Genomic DNA, 24,919 nt, shown 5'->3' with positions numbered 1-24,919 from the left:
TTAGATAGTTCATAGATATCGCTCCAAGGTTGGTATTGAGCGAATAGGTCAGGTCGTGCAAATGTATCCAATTTGAGTAGTTGGTAGCAAAAAATGTGCCTCAATTTTCATGTGCAACTCAGAACAGTTCACAGATATCACTCCAATGAAAATGGTCAGCAGGCGAATCAAACAGTTCCTGTGTGGACACGTACTCTGGTATCTAAAATACCGATGGTTTAATCAAGTGCCGTGTAAACTTTAGCAGGATACAATTGTAATGTTCCTACCTTCCACTCCGAGCCATACGAACGCTTCTGTGAGCGTGTTGGATAATTCAGCGGCAGAGAGCAGCTCCGGCGTCTGGCTTGTAGCTCTTGTGATGTGCTGTTCTCTGATCTCGCGGGATTTCGCGGGGTCTCGGAGGAGGTATACGTCCTGAATGATACACAGGATTCTGTGCTCGGCGTCTCGATAGTTCAAATTCTTCTGCTTATAGTAATACTTGCATGGCCATGCATAGATTGCGGAGATTTCTTTCACAGGTGTGTGCCCAGACGCGTTTCGGGAACTCTATCCCTTCGTCAGTGGTACACCAACACCTGTGTTTCTCCGCTTTTTATGTCCAAAGATTGCACCAAATCCTTCCCGCTTCCTCTGGAAGGTTCTTGCTAAGATGGGCTTTGGGGAAAAATTTATACGTACTCTTAGGTTGCTGTATAGATCCCCAAGGGCAAAACTGAGTCTCAATGGAATTCTGAGTAGTAGTATTGATTTAAACAGAGGCACCCGACAGGGTTGCCCACTATCTCCCCTGTTATTCGATATTTATATCGAGCCCCTTGCGTTGGCCATTAGGCAGGATGACCAGATTAAAGGATTTGGTACCCTAGGAACACAGGACCGCATCTCACTATATGCAGATGATGTCCCGTTTTTTTTAGACCATACGGAAACCATTCTTCCTAGGATTATTCAAATGGTTAACGCATTTGGTGAGGTATCTGGTCTCCGAATAAACTGGGCAAAAACTAGTCTGCTCCCAATAGATCCCCTGCCACAAAAGGAGGTTCCTGCTACACAGTTGGATATTGTTGATACTATTCAATACTTGGGTTTGACTATATCGCCTCGGGTTGAAAATTTTGTACAACTCAATCTGATCCCCACAATGGTAAAGATCAGAGCTAAAATAGGAATCTGGCTGAAACTTCCCCTATCCAGAGCTGATCGAGTTTCACTAGTTAAAATGGTGATATTACCACAATTTCTTTACGTGCTCAGGAATACACCTATTTGGATACAAGACAAACATTTTAAACTCATGGAAAGAATAATTAATGATTTAATATGGGGAAGAAAGCGAGTGCGAATTAAGCTGGAATACTTGTATAAATCAGTGGAGTGGGGGGGTTTAAATCTCCCCTACTTTAAAGGGTATTTTATTGCAGCCCAGCTATTGAGGTGCTATGAATCAGAGGACAGTGCACTCCTGGGGAAGCTGGTAACTAGCCACGCTCATAACAATATTTTTACCTTGTTGGAATCCGGGCTTTTGAAGAGCTACGAGCAAGGCTATAAAGAGACTATAAATCTACTCCTGAAAGTGTGGGGTACAACTAGGACATGGTTGAAGGTTAGGGGTTCACTCACATTTACGCCTCTTTGGCATAATTTCTATTTACAAAGGTTAGATGATATTGCAGCTGACACTTTTTGGCAGAAGAATAAAATATTATATATTTCACAGGTAGTTAAAGATAGAGAAATTAAATCCTTTACAGAAATGACACATAATATAAGAAATCTCTCATGGTTTAGGTATTTTCAATTGCGATCTGTACTATCCAGTTTGGACGATAAACGTCTGCTGGATATAGATAATTTATCTTTTCTGAATGATTGGGTAGGGGGTACACTTCCTAGAACTAAGATTTCCAATATATATAAGTTATTAATTAAGGCACGGTTTAGCGATACACAATCACCAGGACAAAAAGCATGGGAAGCGGACTGCCCGCATTTGCGAGTAGAAGGGTGGGAGAATATTTTTGGGAATCTGACTTCAGTATCCCAGAATTTTAACCATGTTCTAATACAATTTTACATTTCCCATAGACTATACATTACTCCCCTATGGATGAATAAATGCGGGTTGAGAGCCACATCCAACTGCCCCAAATGTGATATTGTAGGAGCAGACTTCCTCCACATGATTTGGACTTGTCCAGAACTTGTAAAATACTGGAATAGTATTAATAATTGTATTATCCATAAACTAAAAATTCGAATTCCTTTTGAACCTCATGTATTCGTGCTTAACGACTTTTCCAAATTAAAAAATCACAAGTATCAAAAGATCTTTCTGAGCAGAATATTGATGTTGGCTAGAGTTCTGATCAGTCAGACCTGGTTTGCCCGATCCACTCCAGACATAAATATATGGATAAATTTAACTGATAAGGTAAAAAACTACGAGAAAATTATATATAAACGGAGGGAAGTTGAGGACCAGTGGAATAGGATATGGGGTGGCTGGAAGATTGACTAACTGAGGTCATGTTGGTTTGTTTATGGGGGTCCTACCTTGACGCACCACAGACTAGGGGGGAGGGAGGGGAGGGTTTTTTCTAAATGCAACCAAAAGATGAACTGACTATATTTATATTTATCTACATTTGGTTGGGTCATTAATAATTGAGGGGTTGTAAAAAATTTTGCTGTTAATGCTTTGTAATTTTCCCAATAAATTCTTTTGAAAAAAATAAATAAAAATAATATAGTGTTAACAAAATTTGTAAAATCAGTTTTGAATACCTTGAGATGTGTAGTTTCTAAAATAGGGTCACTTTTTTGGAGTTTCTAAACTAGGGGTGCATCAGGGGGTCTTCAAATGTGACACGGCAGCTTAATATTATTCCAGTGAAATATGCTTTCCAAAAACCATATGATGCTCCTTTCCTTCTGCGCCCTGCCGTGTGCCCCTACAGCAGTTTATGACCACATATGGGGCGTTTCTGTAAACTTCTGAAACAGGGTAATAAATATTGAGTTGTGTTTGGTTATTAAACCTAACCATCTAAGCCTTCTAACATCTCAAAAAAATTAAATGGCATTCACAAAATGATCCAAACATGAAGACGACATATGGGGAATGTAAAGTAATAACTATTTTTTGAGTTATTACTATCTATTCTAAAAGTTGAAAAATTGACATTTATAAAATTTGCTACTTTTTTACATTTGTGGTAAATTTTGTATTTTTTTATAAATAAAAAAGAAATTTTTTGACTCAATTTTACAACTATCATGAAGTACAATATGTGACGAGAAAACAGTCTCACAATAGCCTGGATAAGTAAAAGCATTTTAAAGTTATTACCACATAAAGTTACACGTCAGATTTGCAAAAAATGGCCTGGTCCTTAAGGTGAAAAATGGCAAGGTCCTTAAGGTGTTAAGGCAAATAGCATAAACATATAGCTTTAGCAATACACACTCCCTTTCAGCAACATGAAAACATTCCACCATTTTGCTTTGATAGTGAAGGTCCAAAGAAATGGCTATCCAGTAAGCATCAGACTGCTTGATGGTAAGGATATGGCTGTCATTGCGTAAGCAAGCAAGCATACACCTTGCCATTCTGGCCAGCGTGCCCGAGGACTTAGTTCATTCTGGCTCCGACCCCTGCTGAGATGATTGGTCATCATGGCTGGTGTCATTATGATCTGCCTACTCCACTTCTAGTTCTAGTTCCTCATCCTCCTTATCCATGAGACTTTCTTCATGTGGGTCCCAAACAGCTATAGGGCTGCCAGCAAAATACATAAGCTGTTCTTCTGCCATCCCTTGTTGCTTCCTCATGAGTTCCTGCTCTAAGATGAATATCTGGTGGGTTACATTGTTGATGCCGCAGTTGTCCCTACTGACAAATCTGGTGGCTTCTTCATATGGCCGACGTATGTGACAGACGTCTCAGATGATCTCTTAAAAACATATGCTCCTCTCTGAGGAGGTCTGGTGGATGACAAAATCATTCATCGCACAGCTCATACAGAAGGTCTAGCATAAGCAAGGTGGAATTTTAGTGAGTTGTAACGTCACGGATCAAGCAGTGCAATGGTAGAAAATTCTGCCACTACAAGTACAGGAGGGCATTCCTTGCCACATAAGAATGGCTGAAATGCGAGGACATCACCCTCTACAATCCACTAGTGTTGCACAATTAGATTTATCATGTGTGCCATGCAAGGACCATCTTACCCCACTGTAGTTAAAGGGGAGTCAGCCAAAAGGATGTTTGCTTCTTGATGCACTTCAGCAAGTGATTGGCTCTGATTACTCTTGCCCAGGCCGATCAGCTCTAAAACTGCACTGGCCCATGATAGACATGTGCTGTCCCTGGCCCTAACAGCTGCTCCAGGGGTTCACGGTGGCATGTACCTTTCTGCACAGTGAAAATTAAAATTTTAAAGAATTGTTGTGAAAAGCTAGACAGCTGGGCTAGAACTATGAATGTCATACAGTCAAAGCGCAGAAGTGCACCAGCATTACCACATCTAAGTGGTACGACTGCAACTTAGATGCGAATTCAGCTTGCTGGTCGCAAATAGTTTTCTCATGGCCACACATTCTATTATGGATGTCTCACGGAAGAACAGAGGACAAGGAGGAGGAAGAGTCTGAGCAGGAGAAGAACTAGCTGATGATGATGACAAGGACACTGTATTGCTTGGGGATGTGGGCTGGCTGCCACAAAGAAGACTAGGGGAAGGAGGACAGATTTGTACCGATTCAGAATGCTGGCCAGTTCTATTTTCCCACAGAATCCAGTAACGCTGCCTCATGTGCTACAGTAGAGCCCTGGTACCTATGTTTGTGTTTGAGAACCCATGGCTTATTTTCATACTGCATATCTTCTGATGTCACCTACTCCTCAGCTGCCTGATCCAGGTCCTGTTCAACACACAATCATCTTCATAGTCTTAACACTCCCTGACACTTTTATCACATTATGGTATTTCATCTTGGGCTCCTAGGCCTCCCTCCCAATTCCTTGCTCTGAATTTGCCCATGAGCTGCCAGCAGGGACTGTATTAAACACAGTGTGATCAGACCCTCACTCCCCCTAAAGCTTTCCCTTATAACATTTTCTAAAATCGACACAATTATTTTTCTCTATTCTCTCTCTATAGTGTCCCTATCACACTATATTAGTCGCTTGTGTCTACAAATGCTTTTTGTCAGTCACTGCCAGACACTTTGTTCCAGGTCAGAAGCTGAACGCAATATGGCGATTCTTCTTGTTCAGCATAGGGATCTCCCATTCTACTGCCCCCCTGATTGGCTGATAAGGCTGTCTTTCCAACAGCCCATCAGGGTAAGCCCCCCCCCTGCCCCCATACACTTACACCCAGAGTCGTGTAAGCGTTCATTTTCTTCCTCCCTCGTGGTTCAATATTCACAGTAAAATTCCACTGGGTGCTGTTTTTACACAATTCCTCCAAAATGAATAGCAAAAGTTTCAGATTCGTTTGACAGACACATTTTTGTGCAATTGAATAACTTAAAAGAAGTGACAATAATCGCCAGTGCTCATCAAGTTGTATTGGAGATAATAAGAACATAACTGATTGGAAAATCATAAAGGAACACTCAAGGCAAACTTGGTAAATGATGTTATGCCTAGTGCAGGGACTATGGGGACGAGCAGGGATTCAAAGAACACTAGGGCATAACATAGAGCATACATTTTTCCCATGGTGTTACTTTAACATTTAAGTAATAGAGTAAGTTATTATCTTAATATCTCTATTAATTGCGTTATGTTTCATGGTAACAGAATCCATAGCGCAATTCAGCATAAATTGCATAGTTTGATCATCCCTACTCCTAACTTTAAGGTTGTTTCATACAATTTTTCACTTAAACTTTTTCTAAGGTTGGTTTCACATATTTTAAAGTCACTGCAGTGCAGTTTTGAGCCATTTTTTTAATTTATTTTTTCCATCTTTTAAAATCCACTTTTGGCTTTGGCTCAAGGTACTCCAACGCTATGTGTGAAACCACCCAAAGAATAATATTTGCTTATTAACTGCAGACAATAGTTCTGCAGCCTCCTGACAACTTACATTGCTCAGCACTGTACATTGAATAGCAGATGTGCTTGGCATTGCAGCTCAGGCCCATTCACTTGAATGGGAGTGAGATGTGCCTAGGCCATATGATCGAGGAACGTGATGTTACTGGCCTAGGAAGAGGTCACAACACTCATTGGAGTGTGGTAGCCTCTTCCAAAAGCTAATCAGAATGGGTACTAGGAGACAGACCCCCATTGATCAGATATTGATTTCCTATACTATTTTGCATGATGGGTAGGCGTTAAGGGGGTTGTCTCACTTTAGCAAATGGCATTTACCATGTAGAGAAAATTAATACAAGGCACTTACTAATTTATTGTGATTGTCCATTCTGCCTGTTTTGCTGGCTTGATTCATTTTTCCATCACATTATACACAATGCCTTTCCATTGGTTACAGCCACCGCTGCAGCACAGATATGAGGTGGCTGGGATGGGAGTTGCCGCACATGTGTGCCTATGAGCGCTCCCACAGTCCTGGCAACCAGAGAGACCGGGGCCTTTTCCTATCGTGTACAAGCACGACCACCGCTGCTGAATTGCAGGGTTGTCATAACCCCTGGATACGAGCATTGTACAGGGTGGCCCACAAAAAAGTATCCCTCCTCCAGCGATAGTATGACAAGATGAACGAGCAAATGGATTGTTTTTTAATTACCCACAAGTCACAAAAGATGCTGAAAGTGGTCCCCGTTCACATATCTGCATCTTTAAGCAGGTCGGATGATGTTGGTTGATCTGGCTTTTGATGCTGGGGATAGTGTTGCTTTCCGTGAGTTCATTGAGGGGATGTGGATTGTTAGTAACATAGTACATAAGGCAGAAAAAAGACATTTGTCCATCCAGTTCGGCCTGTTATCCTACAAGTTGATCCAGAGGAAGGAAAAAAAAAACTGTAAAGTAAAAGCCAATTTTCCCCACTTTAGGGGAATAAAAAATTCCTTCCCAACTCCAATCAGGCAATCAGAATAACTCCCTGGATCAACGACCCCTCTCTAGTAGCTATATCCTGTAATATTATTACACTCCAGAAATACATCCAGGCCCCTCTTGAACTCTTTTAGTGAACTCACCATCACCACCTCCTCAGGCAGAGAGTTCTATAGTCTGACTGCTCTTACCGTAAACAATCCTCTTCTATGTTTGTGTACAAACCTTCTTTCCTCCAGACGCAGAGGATGTCCCCTTGTTACAGTCACAGTCCTGGGGATAAATAGATGATAGGAGAGATCTCTGTACTGACCCCTGATATATTTATACATAGTAATTAGATCTCCCCTCAGTCGTCTTTTTTCTAAAGTGAATAACCCTCATTTTGATAATCTTTCAGGGTACTGTAGTTGCCCCATTCCAGTTATTACTTTAGTTGCCCTCCTCTAGACCCTCTCCAGCTCTGCTATGTCTGCATTGTTTCAGGAGCCCAGAACACAGTACTCCATGTGTGGTCTAACTAGCGATTTGTAAAGTGGTAGGACTATGTTCTCATCACGGGCATTTATGCACCTTTTGATGCAACCCATTATCTTATTGGCCTTGGCAGCAGCTGCCTGACACTGTTTTTTGCAGCTTAGTTTGCTGTTTATTAAAATTCCTAGATCCTTTTCCATGTCAGTGTTACCCAGTGTTTTACCATTTAGTATGTACGGGTGACTTGCATTATTCATTCCCATGTGCATAACGTTACATTTGTCAGTGTTAAACCTCATCTGCCACTTATCTGCCCAAGCCTCCAATCTATCCAGATCCCTCTGTATTAGTATACTGTCCTCTTCAGTGTGAATTACTTTACACAGTTTAGTGTCATCTGCAAAAATTGATATTTTACTATGCAAGCCTTCTACAAGATCATTAATAAATATATTGAAGAGAATAGGGCCCAATACTGAGGTACTCCACTAGTGACAGTGACCCAATCTGAGTGTGTACCGTTAATAACCACCCTCTGTTTTCTATCATTACCCACATACAGACGTTTTCTCCCAATCCGAGCTTTCTCATTTTATATACTAACCTTTTATGTGGTACAGATTCAAATGCTTTGGAGAAGTCCAGATATACGAAGTCCATTGATACGCCGCTGTCAAGTCTAGAACTTACCTCCTCATAGAAACTGATTAAAGCGGGTTCGTCACCTCCATATGGCCATATACAGTGCTTACATGGCTCTGTAGAACACCTATACAGGATTGTAATGGTACCTTTGTTCTTTTCTTTAGACTTGCACCAGCAGGAAAAACAAAGTTAAATTCATATGCAAATTAGCACTCGCAAGTGCCCAGGGGCGGCGTTCAGTGTGTAAGTGCTCCGGCTGCTCTGCCTTCTTTTCACTTTACTCCTCCTCAGTCTCTTCCTTTGCCCGCCCTCCGAGTCCGGACTTATCGATGAGGCAAGAGACTTGGAGGACGGGCAAAGGCAGAGACTGGGGAGGAGTAAAGTGAAAAGAAGGCAGAGCAGCCTGGGCACTTACACACTGAACGCCGCCCCTGGGCACTTGTGAGTGCTAATTTGCATATGAATTAAACTTAGTTTTTCCTGCTGGTGCAAGTCTAAAGAAAAGAACAAAGGTACCGTTACAATCCTGTATAGGTGTGCTACATAGCCATGTAAGCACTGTATATGGCCATATGGAGGTGACAGACTTCCTTTAAATTAGTGTCATGGGTGAAGTTTGCAGATAGCTGGAACTTATGAATGAACTAGCGACTGGCTTGATCCCAAACTAAGGAGCTCATAGGTGAGCCCTATAAAACCCTAAGAGCTCTCCCTGACTGCTATGCACATGCAATGGTCTCGATGGTAGACGATTGCATGCCCACGTACCTAAGTCTGTGTGACACCTGAAAACCCTATAATAGTGAGGGGACACGACCACTGGCTCCCTGCACTTAATACGGACAGAGTCAGGGTCATCTAGAATCAAGCCAGCAAGAAAACACAATAAAGTAAAGGACTTATCTGAGCGAACAGCAGAAGCAGCCTCTAGCAGTGAACACTTCATCCAGGAAGTAGTATAAACCGCAAAGTGAGGCAGTATGGGAGGGAATATAAAGGAAGACGATTAGTCTAAATAAGTGACACCTTGCAGAAGGAAAGGAGATGAGAAAGAGAAACCAAAACAAAGAACATTATACAAGAGAGAAGAACGTCCGCCAGACCTTCTCACAGAACTGGCGGTGACAATTAGTTTGGCACCGATCCTCATGAAGCCATGCTGATATGGCGTTATTTGCTTATTTCCATTGAGATGCTCTAAGATAGCATCTTAGAAAAGTTTTTGGACCCACATTTGCTATGCACCAATCCTGTGGGACATTCCCTGTCCGTATAGAGTCCGAAAATATCAGAAATAAGGGTCTGGCTATGACATTACTTAATTCCCTTAGGATACGGGGGTGTATGCCATCCGGTCCTGGCGATTTGTCTATTTTAATCTTTTTAAGTTGCTGTTGTACTTCTTCCTGGGTCAGACAGGACACTTTTAATGGGGAATATATTTTTACATTCAGCATTTTATCTGACAGTTTATTTTCCTCAGTGAATACATTGGAGAAAAAAATATTTAACAGCTTTGCTTTCTCCTCGTCCCTCTCTGTGACTCCCCCCTCATTACTCTTTAAAGGGTCGACACTTTCAGATTTATACTGTGGTGATTGAATATCGGATGCTTGTTGTTCTATGGACCTTTTGAAATAGTACCAATGATTCAGAATTCTAATTCTAATCTGATACAGAATTTATTTTATTTTATTGATCTTATTGGTTGATTTTATGTATAGTGAATTGATGTGATATTAAATTTATACTGTGTACTATTGTCTCCTGTTCCCTTATACGGAGTGCCCCTCATTCTTTTATTACACTTTCAGATTTATACTTTTTAACATTTATATAATTGAAGAACAGTTTAGGATTAGTTTTACTCTTTGGCAATTAATCTCTCGGTCTCTAGTTTGGCCGCTTTTATTTGTTTTTTACATGTTCTATTCTTTTCCTTATAGTTTTTCAGTGTTTCCACGCTACCCTCCTGTTTTAATGTTTTATATGCTTTCTTTTTGTCATTTATTGTTTTCTTTAAAGTTCTATTTATCCACATTGGTTTCTTTTTGTTCCTTAACCTTTTATTCCCATTCAGTATGTACCTCTCACAATTAGATTTTAGGTTGCTTTTAAAGATATCCCATTTTGTGGCTGTATTTTTATTTTTGAGGACTTTGTCCCAGTTAGTTAGGCCTATGGCTTCTCTTAGTTGGCTAAATTTAGCTTTTTTGAAGTTTGGTATTTTTGTTCCTCCCTGTAGAAGCACTCTTTTGAATGATAATTGGAAGGTTTTTACTTTATGGTCACTATTTCCCAGGTGTCCCCCAACCTGCATGTATGTTGTTCTGTCAGGACACTTTGTTTTAAATTTACCCACAGATAAAAATCACATGTGGACAAGTCTGGGAACCTTGGTGGCCATAACCCCTTGCTCACAGTTCGCTCCTCCGTAAACAGTTGATTGAACCCGTGCCAGTGTGTTCCGTGAGTTGAAGCATATTGCCCTGTGTTGCAGGACATTTTTTCTTCTGGTGTAAGTTGGTTGTAAAACTGTTCAAACATTTCCAGGTAAATGGCGGTATTTACAGTTGATTTGAGCAAAATTCAGTCCACTATTCATGTTCCTGACACTGTAAACCAAACACCAATTTTCTGGTTGTGAAGTGGTGAATCATATGGGGATTTTCAGCGGGCCAGTACCTTGTATTCTGGGAATTTACGTGACCTGATAAATGAAACCAAACTTTGTCCGTCAAGTACAGCAATGGGTCCAAATGTCTGTCAGCAGTCAAAGTCAGGAACCAAATACAGTAATTTAGGCTACTTTAACACCTGCGCTTTCCCTTTTCGCTATTGAGATCCATCATAGGATCTCAATAGTGGAGAAAAATGCTTCAGTTTTGTCCCCATTCATTGTCAGTGGGGACAAAACTGAACTGAAGGGAACAGAATGCACCAGAATACATTCAGTTCCGTTTCATTGCGTTTTCATGATGCACAGAAAAGCATTGCAAGTAGCTTTTTGAGTACATCCTGGGATTCGGAGCAAGACGGATCCGTCATGACTTACAATGTAAGTCAATGAAGACGGAGCCGTTTTCTCTAACACAAAAGAAAACGGATCCGTCACCCATTGACTTACAATGGTTTTAGAGACTGATCCGTCATGGTTATTTTAGACATAATACAACCAGATCCGTTCATAACGTATACAGATGGTTGTATTATTACGACGGAAGCGTGTTTACTGATCCATGATGGATCCAGCAAAAACGCAGATGTGAAAGTAGTTATGTATTTAGCTTTGTCAGACTCTTTCAGTTCCTGCACACACGTTATTCGGTGCGGTTTCAGGTTCAGAGATTTCAGTACTCGCTGACATGTCGTTCCTGGTACACTAATTTGCCGAGACAGTCTTTGAGTTGATTTGTGAGGGCTACGTGCAATCCGCTGCTGGATTTCATGCGCAACTTCAGCCGTCTTGATCGATGGAGGACTCGGTTTCTTCATGTTTGCTACAGAGCCAGTTTGATAGCATTTCCGAACCAGACTCTGAACACAACGTTTAGCTGGTGGTTTTGTTCCTGGGTACTTGTAGGTGAGGTCTCTCGCATTTCCTTAATCGATTTGCTTTGCACATAGCCTTCCACAATCACTACGCGCTGTTCCAGGGCGAACACCAGCTTTCTGACACAATAGGCCACTTTTAGCAAACTGAATAATAAATCAGTCTTAGTTGCCCATAGCAACCAATCAGAGCTCAGCTTTCAGTTCCTACAGGGCTCTGAAAAAAATGAAAGCTGAGCTCTGATTGGTTGCTATGGACAACTAAGACAGATTTACTATTAGGCAGTTTAATTTAGAGACATTGGAGGCGGGCTACTTTTTCGTGGGCCACCCTGTATAATGTGATGGGAAAACGAATCAAGCCACAATACATTAAAATCAAAGTTAGGGCGAGCACTCACCACTTGGCACCAGTTAGTTATGAATAAAATATTTATTAAATCACAAAGATAACGCGTATATTCAAAATATATGTTAAAAACTTCCAATAAAATAAAATAAAATAAAATAAATAACAATTCACATATATGAGAAACTGTTACTAAAATCCGAAGTCACTGATATAAATACACTCAATCTGGGCAGTTAATGACAAACTTGCATATCAAATTTCCATGTGCACTTTAGATAGTTCATAGATATCGCTCCAAGGTTGGTATTGAGCGAATAGGTCAGGTCGTGCAAATGTATCCAATTTGAGTAGTTGGTAGCAAAAAATGTGCCTCAATTTTCATGTGCAACTCAGAACAGTTCACAGATATCACTCCAATGAAAATGGTCAGCAGGCGAATCAAACAGTTCCTGTGTGGACACGTACTCTGGTATCTAAAATACCGATGGTTTAATCAAGTGCCGTGTAAACTTTAGCAGGATACAATTGTAATGTTCCTACCTTCCACTCCGAGCCATACGAACGCTTCTGTGAGCGTGTTGGATAATTCAGCGGCAGAGAGCAGCTCCGGCGTCTGGCTTGTAGCTCTTGTGATGTGCTGTTCTCTGATCTCGCGGGATTTCGCGGGGTCTCGGAGGAGGTATACGTCCTGAATGATACACAGGATTCTGTGCTCGGCGTCTCGATAGTTCAAATTCTTCTGCTTATAGTAATACTTGCATGGCCATGCATAGATTGCGGAGATTTCTTTCACAGGTGTGTGCCCAGACGCGTTTCGGGAACTCTATCCCTTCGTCAGTGGTACACCAACACCTGTGTTTCTCCGCTTTTTATGTCCAAAGATTGCACCAAATCCTGGATAACTGGAATATTTTTCAACTTGGAAGAAAACGCATGCGTTTCTTTATATGTATTTTTGGTGCGTTTTTTTTCGCATATATGCGTTTTTCATGTTATAGATTCCTTTTAGTATTTTCTATACTCTGCAAAAAACTGATTTGAAATTGCAAGTTGCGTTTGCAAGATATTGTCATTTTTCTGGATAAGTGACATATAGTACTGCAATAGTAATATTTGTGCTAAAGCTTCAATAATAAAAATGAAATTACTATATATAGATATAGATACCATTTCTTCATTTTTTCTTGATACATATGTTCATCTAAAACAATACATTAGTAAGTGTCCTGTATTAACTTTGTCTACATGATAAATGCCATTTGCTGAACAACATGTGCAACAATTTAAATATGCTTGTCAGTGCGGTTTTATACCTTTCCTGTTATGTCAATACATTTCCCTCTTCCACCCCACCATATCTAGGCCATGGGAGAATTTAAAGTTAAGTTCATTTGTTAATTGAGTTAATTTTTAAGTTAGTTTGCTTTCAGTCTGTGTTAACGTAATTTGTACTAAATTTACCAATCGGTGCACGCTGTAAATCTAAAGTTTTTAAACAATGACAAGTTTGTTTAGAGATGTTACTTCAGTTTGGATACATCAACCCCTACTGGAATAAAATTGTGCCTTTTTGAGACTTTTTAAAAAGTTATAGTTGCTAAATCTGGCATACACCTAATTAAGATAGTTAACCACATCCACCGTTCTACCCACTTTTCCAAAGTACCAAGAGTTGCTCAAAAATGTCACTTGTGCAAAACACTTTCTTGATGAGCAAATCTCCCCCTTTCTATTTGTGGTTACATAAAAAGAAAGCTATGGCACAAGACTGCACTGGGGGCACATACAAAGAAGTTCACATTTCGTTTTGAAAATGTTATTACTTTGTAATATTCACAGATATTTTGGCTACATTTTTTTTAACTAAGCTTTATGCTACAATGCAGCAATCCTAATCATCTTGACCCCACAAGTAGTGTTGAGCGAAGCGAGGCATTCAAAGAGGAATTTAGTCCAAAGGTTAGGAAAACTTCAATTCCCAATGAATCTGAATTTTCTCATGCTTCATGTTAACAACTCAGGTTTTTCTAAAATAACGGCTGCACCTGTTACAAAGCAAAGCTAAGTGTAGCGGAAACAAGCCCAGGAACGCAAAATCACCCATAATGCTGTTCAGGCAGCCAATCCACAGATAGACATCTCTTGTGATGTCACAGCCCTATAAAATTCCCTTTTCCCCTGCGGCCTCCGTCATTGTCCTGTGAGCTGAGCATAGAGAGAGATGCGACAAGTGCTCATACACTAGGGACAGTGTTACTGAAAACGATTAATAGTAGAATATTGGGCAGATAGAGTATAGGGAGAGTGAAGGGAGATTTATTCTGCAACAGTTTTATTTACTTATTCCTACATCAGCTGTAAACTAAGATATGTAATTCAATACCAATAAGATGGAAGCCTTTATTAATCCAGTGCCAGCGGGACAACCAATACCTTCCAGTCTGCACCCCTTAGGGGGGGACAGGTCTTAATGATGACCATCCTCATCTTTTGCTGGCTTTGCTTCTTCCAAATCATCCTTCTTGGTCTCCATATCCTAAAAAAGTCAGCAAGATGCAGAGACAGGAGGAGCTGGATGTTCCTGATGACAAATTGTCATCAATATTAGATTGAAAAGGAGGAAAAGCAGATGGAAGAAGAAGGGCTCCCACCTATAGGGCAGGAGAGCGCTGCAACAAGGCTGCTCCATGTGGCTGTACCCTGAGGCAGAATGGCCTGTGTGTACCTTATTTATAGAGGTTTGTGATTAATGAATTAGTAAAAAATTACATTTCTTGTGGAACTTTGGTGAAGCTATCGAATCGTATTTTTCAAAACTTTGCTCATCTCTATCCACAAGTTAAGTAAAAAGCTGCAAGAAGCTGATTGTTTCAATGGCTTTTGTGATGTGATATCACAGTCAATTTAGAAACTACTCCATTTGTATGTTAATCCACACATCATATACTGATCATATTTTTTGCTGTGATAAATAGCACAGGTACATTGTCCCCATTTCACACGGTGGTAGGGAAAGATTTTTTTTTTCCACTATTAGTGTTCCTCTGCCCCCTGTCCTGTGTTTATCAGAGATGCATCCCCTTTAAAGCTTTATAAAACAACTATTTAATTGAGCAATAATTAGGTACTCTCTCTCCACAATTCATGGGTGAGGTGGTTCTTAGGGTTGGGGGGTTGGGGGGAATATAACTTATATAGTTTTTGTAATCACCATTTTTTTCTAAATATTTTGTGGACATTAAAATTAATATAAAAGTAGAAGTGGGGCACTCTCTTAAGTAAAGGGATCTTTATTACAGTAATATATAGATAAAATGCAGTAGAATTAATATAACAATTGAAATGCAATAGAATTAATATAGCAGCAATTAAAACAGAATATAAGTCCTACAATAATGTTAAAATTTATATTAAATAACCAACATACAAATACATCCCAGAATAAATAAATAAATTATTCCATTATTTTCCACTCTAGTAATAGTTCAAATAAATATTCATTCATATGATGATTTCATTGATATTAATAATTTGTTTAGGTGCCAGCAGGCAAGAGTTTTCAGATGTAACCAGTCTCTTATGAACTTCAGTCTATGACTGAGTAGAAAGTGCTCCTGTTAGGAATGATGAGCTCCACCTCAATGCATCTGCAACATTGTATGCATATAGTAACCAAAGTTCAGAGCAATGTAGCTATTCAATAGTTGCGGTAAGTGTTGAAAGAGCTACTAGTGCATACAGCGGCGTCCCGCTGTAATAATCAGAAAGCGATCGCTATGGGGACAGTGTAATCTTACCCGGCGGTCTTTTGGCTGGACGATAAGCCCTCGACTCGGCACACTTAGCTTCTAAGATCCCGGTCTCAAGGGCTGCCGCTTTGGATTTGAATTATGGTGCCACTTGGGTTTGTTTAGTCCACGTGTTTTTGGCGTCTCTGATGTCGCAGTTGGTAGGTTAGATAAATCCTTTTCGTAAGGCAATGTCCAGGTCACCGGAGTTACACAGTCCTTTAAGGGGGGATTAGTACCAGAAGCGTTTCGGGGATTTATGATATTGACCCCTTCCTCAGTGGAAAATTAATATAAAGGAATAAAAAAAGTATTACATCACAATGCAATAATTAAGACATCATACAATTCCATTATGACATTACAATGCATTATATACAATATGAGGGACACCATAGTGAATTCATTATGGCATCATATGACATGACAAGACAGTATTATAATATCATATAGCATTACTTATGACATTATAATGCAGTAAACATGATATCACTATGATATTACAATGCATTAATTATGCCAGCCTAATGCATTGATATTGGCATCATGGGGCACCAATACAACATTGTGATATATTAATTATGACATCATAATCCTATAAACATGAGATCATAGAAGATCATTATGAAATCAAAATATATTAATCATAATAAAACACCATTTTGACATCACAATTGATCGCAACATCATGAGACACTATTACCATAGTCTATTAATAATGACCTCATTAAACACCGCTATGACATAATGCCATCATAAGACAATATAATGACATCATAATCCACTAATTATGATGTCATAATTAAATTATTAGAATGTCATAGGATACCATTATGACATCATAATGCAATAGAGAAAATACAGGGAATTTGTCAGTTGTGGCATACTTCACTTCAAATTTGTTAAGCGATACACGTTGTCTGTTAAATTTGGTGCATTTGTCTACAAATGATACTCCATTTTCTGTAAGTGACCCCCCCCCCCCCCCACAATGATTTTGCAACTTTTTTGCGACTTTTAAAAAAAATTGCAGTAATAAATTTGGAGTGGAACTAAATGATATAGCTAACCATGCCCACTTTCCCATCCACTTTTCAGAACTTGAGTGAGTGGTGTAAAGATGCAAATCGTTGCAAGTTGTTCTGCAAATAAGTTCCCAAAAAGTAGCAAAAAATGCCTATACTGACTTTTTTAAAGCCACATTTCTAGAGTGCAGGGCATGATAAATTCCTTCTAAACTTTTTAACTTTGTCTAAAGAAAAGTCAAGCTTATTAGCAACTGAATCGATGATAGTACCTAAAGCCTCAATGCAACAGGTAGGGAAAACTGTGTTTTCTAACACTAGAGGAACATTAAATAACTAAGAAATTGAAGAAACAGGAGATTTATCAAGACTAATATACAGGAAATCATCAAGATAATGGATGACTGCTCTCTGCATTGCCTCCACTGAGACAACTAAAATTAGACAAAATTGATACTTGTTTGCAGCAGTACTTAAAATTAAAGGGGTAGTCCAATAGGATGATTTATTTTATAGAAAGGGCAGTATAGGTTAAAAAATTAAATAAGCATTACTACACTTCCCAATCCTGGCTTGACATGCAGGAAATTGCTCAAGATGCTTGCTAAGCCAATAAAAAATGTTTAAATCCATGACAACTCCTTTGGTGTGATCTGGACAATGTCTACTGTTTCCTGAATATTCTTATAATATTTTCCAGAATTAATCAGCAATCAGAATATTATAATAGTATACTGAGAATTTTAACAGCCTGCAGCCAATTGTGATGTCATATGTAGAACTACTAGCTCTGATGACATCATAGTTCAAGGAATTCTAAACATTCTGATTGGAGGAGCAAACATAACAAAGGAATAGGAATATTTCATTCCCCTGCAGCGTAGAGAAAAATACAGTTTATTGAAGATAAGCAATGAATTAGAATATCTGAATTAGAAAAGTTATAATAGAGGAAGACATATCATGAAATTGTCAAGAACTACTGTTAATTTCATATCACATTATGCAGGTTGGGGGACACCTGGGAAATAGTGACCACAAAGTAATAACCTTCCAATTATCATTCAAGAGAGCGTTTCTACAGGGAGGAACAAAAATACCAAACTTCAAAAAAGCTAAATTTAGCCAACTAAGAGAGGTCATAGGCCTAACTAAATGGGATAAAGTCCTCACAAATAAAAATACAGCCACAAAATGGGATATCTTTAAAAGCATCCTAAAATATCATTGTGAGAGGTACATACCGTATGGGAATAAAAGGTTAAGGAACAAAAAGAAACCAATGTGGATAAACAGAACTGTAAAGAAAGCAATAAATGAGCAAAAGAAAGCATATAAAACACTAAAACAGGACGGTAGCACAGAAGCACTGAAAAACTATAAGGAAAAAAATAGAACATGTAAAAAACAAATAAAAGCGGCCAAACTAGAGACTGAGAGAATAATTGCCAAAGAGAGTAAAACTAACCCTAAAATGTTCTTCAATTATATAAATGTTAAAAAGTATAAATCTGAAGGTGTCGGCCCGTTAAAGAGTAATGAGGGGGAAGTCGCAGAGAGCGACGAGGAGAAAGCAAAGCTGTTAAATATTTCTTTCTCCAATGTATTCACTGAGGAAAATAAACTGTCAGATGACATGCAGAATGCAAAAATAAATTCCCCATTAAAAGTGTCCTGTCTGACCAAGGAAGAAGTACATCAGCGACTTAAAAAGATTAAAATAGACAAATCGCCAGGACCGGATGGCATACAACCCCGTATCCTAAGGGAATTAAGTAATGTCATAGCCAGACCATTATTTCTGATATTTGTAGATTCTATATTGACAGGGAATGCCCCACAGGATTGGCGCATGGCAAATGTGGTGCCAATATTCAAAAAGGGTCCAAAAACAGAACCTGGAAACTATAGGCCGGTAAGTTTAACATCTGTTGTGGGTAAACTGTTTGAAGGTTTTCTGAGAGATGCTGTGTTAGAGCATCTTAACGGAAATAAGCAAATAACGCCATATCAGCATGGCTTCGTGAAGGATCGGTCATGTCAAACTAATTTAATCAGTTTCTATGAGGAGGTAAGTTCTAGACTTGACAGCGGCAAATCAATGGATGTCGTGTATCTATACTTCTCTAAAGCATTTGACACTGTACTACATAAAAGGTTAGTATATAAAATGAGAATGCTCGGACTTGGAGAAAACGTCTGTATGTGGGTAAGTAACTGGCTCAATGATAGAAAACAGAGGGTGGTTATTAATGGTACATACTCAGATATGGTCACTGCAGGGCCGTTTGAAGGAATTTGGGGGCCCCAAGCAAAATAGACATGGAGGCCCCCCCCCCTCCACACCTTACGCACGCAAAGCCTACAGGAACCACAGTATAGCCATACAGTTTAAGTTCACCCACACTTTATATAAATAGAAAAGGAGGTTTACAGTACAAATACTGCTGTTGCATTTAATGTGCATGAAATTTGAACAGTGCCATCCACAGATCCCCCTCCCCTAAACAGTGCCATCCACAGATCCCCCCTAAACAGTGCCATCCACAGATCCCCCCCCCCTCCCCTAAACAGTGCCATCCACAGATCCCCCCTAAACAGTGCCATCCACAGATCCCCCCTCCCCTAAACAGTGCCATCCACAGATCCCCCCTAAACAGTGCCATCCATAGATTGCCCCTCCCCTAAACAGTGCCATCCACAGATCTCCCTCCTAAACAGTGCCATCCACAGATCTCCCCACTAAACAGTGCCATCCACAGATCCCCCCTAAACAGTGCCATTCACAGATCCCCCCTAAACAGTGCCATCCACAGAGCCCCCCTAAACAGTGCCATCCACAGAGCCCCCTCCCCTAAACAGTGCCATCCACAGATCCTCCCTCCCCTAAACAGTGCCATCCACAGATTCCCCCTCCCCTAAACAGTGCCATCCACAGATTTTCCCCCTAAACAGTGCCATCCACAGATCCCCCCTAAACAATGCCATCCACAGATCCCCCTAAACAGTGCCTTCCACAGATCCCCCTCCCCTAAACAGTGCCATCCACAGATCCCTCCTCCCCTAAACAGTGCCATCCACAGATTCCCCCCTAAACAGTGCCATCCACAGATCCCTCCTCCCCTAAACAGTGCCATCCACAGATCCCCTAAACAGTGCCATCCACAGATCTCCCCCCTAAACAGCGCCATCCACAGAACCCCCCTAAAGAATGCCATCCACAGATCCCCCCTAAACAGTGCCTTCCACAGATACCCCCCTCCCCTAAACAGTGCCATCCACAGATCTCCCCCCTAAACAGTGCCATCCACAGATCCCTCCTCCCCTAAACAGTGCCATCCACAGATCCCCTAAACAGTGCCATCCACAGATCTCCCCCCTAAACAGTGCCATCCACAGATCCCCCCTAAACAATGCCATCCACAGATCCCCCCTAAACAGTGCCTTCCACAGATCCCCCCTCCCCTAAACAGTGCCATGGTTCTCACTGAGCTCGTAAAACTCAGATCCGATGGTATATTCTAACCCGCAGGCAAGCGTCCCCGTCACCATTGGAACGCCTGGGGGTTAGAATATACCATCGGATCTTCTGAGTTACTCAGCTCTGCTTGGCCCCGGGCCAGCTCGGGGCCCCAACCAGCTCGGGGCCCCAAGCAATTGCTTGTTTTGCCTGTTGGGTAGCGACGGGCCTGGGTCACTGTCACTAGTAGGGTACCTCAGGGGTCAGTATTGAGCCCTATTCTCTTCAATATATTTATTAATGATCTTGTAGAAGGCTTGCATAGTAAAATATCAATTTTCACAGATGACACTAAACTGTGTAAAGTAATAACACTGAAGAGGACAGTATACTACTACAGAGGGATCTGGATAGATTGGAGGCTTGGGCAGATAAGTGGCAGATGAGGTTTAACACTGACAAATGTAAAGTTATGCACATGGGAAGGAATAATGCAAGTCACCCGTAATTAAATGGTAAAACACTCGGTAACACTGACATGGAAAAGGATCTAGGAATTTTACTAAGCTGCAAAAAACAGTGTCAGGCAGCTGCTGCCAAGGCCAATAAGATAATGGGTTGCATCAAAAGGGGCATAGATGCCCGTGATGAGAACATAGTTCTACCACTTTACAAATCGCTAGTCACACCACACATAGAGTACTGTGTACAGTTCTGGGCTCCTGTAAATAAGGCAGACATAGCAGAGCTGGAGAGGGTCCAGAGGAGGGCAACTAAAGTAATAACTGGAATGGGGTAACTACAGTACCCTGAAAGATTATCAAAATGAGGGTTATTCACTTTAGAAAAAAGACGACTGAGAGGAGATCTAATTAATATGTATAAATATATCAGGGGACAGTACAGAGACCTATCCCATCATCTATTCATTCCCAGAACTGTGACTGTGATGAGGGGACATCCTCTGTGTCTGGAGGAAAGAAGGTTTGTACACAAACATAGAAGAGGATTCTTTACGGTAAGAGCAGTGAGACTATGGAACTCTCTGCCTGAGGAGGTGGTGATGGTGAGTACAATAAAGGAATTCAAGAGGGGCCTGGACGTATTTCTGGAGTATAATAATATTACAGGATATAGCTACTAGAGAGAGATCGTTGATCCAGGGATTTATTCTGATTGCCTGATTGGAGACGGGAAGGAATTTTTATTCCCCTAAAGTGAGGAAAATTGGCTTCTACCTCACAGGGTTTTTTTGCCTTCCTCTGGATCAACTTGCAGGATGACAGGCCGAACTGGATGGAGAAATGTCTTTTTTCGGCCTTATGTACTATGTTACTATGTTATTATAAAAACATTGTAGCACATTATTAATAAATGCTTTGCCTATTAGACTGAGCAGTGCTGGGACATGTAGTGCATGTCATTCTCAGTGGGTCTGTAAGTGTAATTGCACTGCCGTGTATATTTAAAATATTCTCAGCTTTGATTTATGTTATTTTATAGTTTGCAATAAAGCCTGGAACTGACCAAGCCAAAATATCTATAGTCCGTGGTTTTTCTATGATCTCAGAAATATCAGGAAGCAGAACTACATTTATGGTGAAATGTGTTGCACTTTCATGGTCCTGTTGTATCTTTTTTACTATAATTAACTGCAATGGGGTCAAAAGGGTTATGTAAGTGCCACAAAAAAAGGGCATTCTGTGGCATGAAAAAGCAGCATACTATACATTATAGGGTTCTTTGGGATTTTAGGATTGATAGCCGATCCTTCAAAATGGTCACCTACTATTTCGAACACCTGCCCATCCAGCTAACACATATGTATGGAAATTGAATACTTTTGTCCTTTCCCTACCTTCGGTTAAAAATGCACTACAAAGCAAACTGCAAGACTTTTTCATGATTAATACACCAACAACATCTGATCCCTTCCTGTTATGGGTACCCCATAAAGCATACACGAGAGGCCTGTTGATCCAACATACCTCTCACTATAACAAATCATGTAGGAAAGAAACTGAAGCCCTGTTGGACAAGATAGCCAAATTGGAAAATATACACAAAAAAAAACAACTCCCCACAAGCATATGACCAACTGCAAGAAGCACGAAAGGCCCTCAGAAAACACCTTGCATATACCTTTGAGAAATCTTCAAAGGCTCTAACAATGTCCTACTATAACTCGTACAATAGGGCCAGCAAACTAATAAATAGGGTTAGAGCAGCCCGGGTAAAGGCTAGAATAGTATTCTTGCAAACTAAAGGGACTAATAGACAAATCACAAACCCCCAACTAATAGCCAACGAATTTAGTTTGTATAACCTGAAAGATGATAGTAATGTTTATCTACCATAATGCATTTTTGCAATCAATTAAGCTCCCTTCTCTCACTAGCAACCAAGCAGTAGACCTGGATGCCCCTATCTCAGCCCAAGAGATAGCTCAAGCCATAAAAGAACTAAAAAGAGGAAAAGCGCCCAGCCCAGATAGGTTTTCAGGTGAATACTATCATGCTTTTTTAGAGGAACTAACACCACATCTGAGCACTGTTTTCAACACAGCTCCTAGTGCAATGCTCAACGAGACCGTTATAACTCTCCCCAAACCCGGCAAGGCACCCAATGATCCAGACAACATTAGAAGAATATCCCTACTAAATGCTGACGTTAAACTTTATGCAAAATTTTTAGCAAACAGACTACTCCCAATCCTGCCAGGACTTATTAAAGGAGACCAGGTGGGCTTTACTAAGGGAAGACAGGTGCCTGATGGGACTAGTCTTATTGATCTTATTCACTGGGTAGGAAATAAACAAACCCACTGTGGTCCTATCTCTAGACGCAGAAAAAGTGTTTGATAGTGTTCATTGGGGCTATGCCTTCGTCACTCTTACTTATTTTGGATTTGGCAAATCCATAATCAGTGCAGTACGGACTCTATATTCATGTCCATCAGCACAAGTGCTGGTGAATGGAATTATCTCTAAACCATTCACAATTACAAACAGTACCCATCAAGGGTGCCCACTGTCACCCTTGCTCTTTTCTTTGGTAATGGAACCACTTGCCAAGATGGTAAGATGTCACCCTTCAATCACTGGTATCCAGGTAGCCTCCCAAGAGCTTAAAACCAACGTTTTGCGGATGATGTCATTTTCCTTCTCACCAACCCAGGTTCTTCTCTTGGTGCAGTTGAAGTTCTCCACACTTTCAGCTATATCTCATATTATAAGGTTAATGTCCATAAATCCCAAATGCTAGCCTTACACTTACCACGCAAAGAGAAACAATCCATCTCCACGTGCTTTTCTTACCAATGGGCAGGGACATCTATCCCTTACTTAGGTATTCTGGTCACTGCCACAACCTGCCAGCTAGTAAAGGCAAATTTTCCTTTTCTTCTTAAAAATGTGGCCTCAAAATTAGAAAGCCTAGCGAAATATGAACTGAGGTGGATGGGCAGAATAGTTTTGTATAAAATGTTCATTTTGCCAAGCATTCTCTATGTATTTCGCACACTACCTATCCTGGTTCCACGCTAGATATTCCTCTCACTGCGCTCCCAGATGATCTCCTTCCTCTGGCAGGGAAGGAAACCGAGATTGGCATACTTCCTGATGATAAAAGCTAAGGACAAAGGAGGCACATAGCTTTCTTGTTAGATCAAACCAAACATTGTGCAGAGGAGAAAAGTCTAAAGTTATGGCCTAGTCTTGAAGCAAAACTGACAGGCGTGGCTCGTCTTGACACTTTATTTGGTTTATTCAACCCTATACACTTATGGTCTCAGACAGTTCGGGTTAACTCCAAAAATACGCAATTAGTTTGACGACTAGATGTGTTAGAACGGTTCACTAAGCAAATAAATGTCACTAAAATGTAACTTTTATTCAGTATGCATTAAAATAATTGGGGTAAAAAAAATCTCATAAAATATATATTGTCCAATCCCACTTATTCCGGGATGGTTCCGCTGGCGGGGGCAGCCAGGCATAATACAGGCACTGCTATTCCCCAAGGGGACAAGGTTGATGTGGGGAAGGAGGAATACATGAACAGTTCAAAGGGCAAAACAAAAAGGGGTGACCAATACTTTCTCACCACATTGTGTGTATCTCATCACACTATTGCCTAGAATGTGCACCTGGACCTCAGTCTATCACTGATCCTTTTCACACTTGGTCAGTGAACAATGGCCTCTCTCACACTCTACCTTTCCGGATGTTCTCCTCCATAGATTTCCCCCCACCAACTATCCTATAGTGCTAGCTATGAACACATAGATTTTTGCTGCCTAACATGAGCTGTTTGCCCTTGCTATGATTAACCGTTGTTGTTGCCATTCACTCATACACTCTGCACCCGACGCGTTTCTGAGGCTACTCATATACATTGGCCTCTTCATCAGGAGCATTAGTAATGGAAACAGACAGACAAACATACAAAAATGCTGCACGCCATTAGCATCGCGTGTGCAGCATATAGAGACATAGCCTGCAGCACTGGGACGGTTCCCCCTCCAGTGCTGGCATCTCTGCTCACGTGGAGGGTGGGTTGCTCCATTATGGA

The sequence above is a fragment of the Bufo gargarizans genome, chromosome 5, assembly GCF_014858855.1.
Source record: "Bufo gargarizans isolate SCDJY-AF-19 chromosome 5, ASM1485885v1, whole genome shotgun sequence".
NCBI lineage: Eukaryota > Metazoa > Chordata > Amphibia > Anura > Bufonidae > Bufo > Bufo gargarizans.
The sequence above is the reverse complement of the archived record's forward strand: the minus strand, read 5'-3'. Positions refer to the sequence as shown.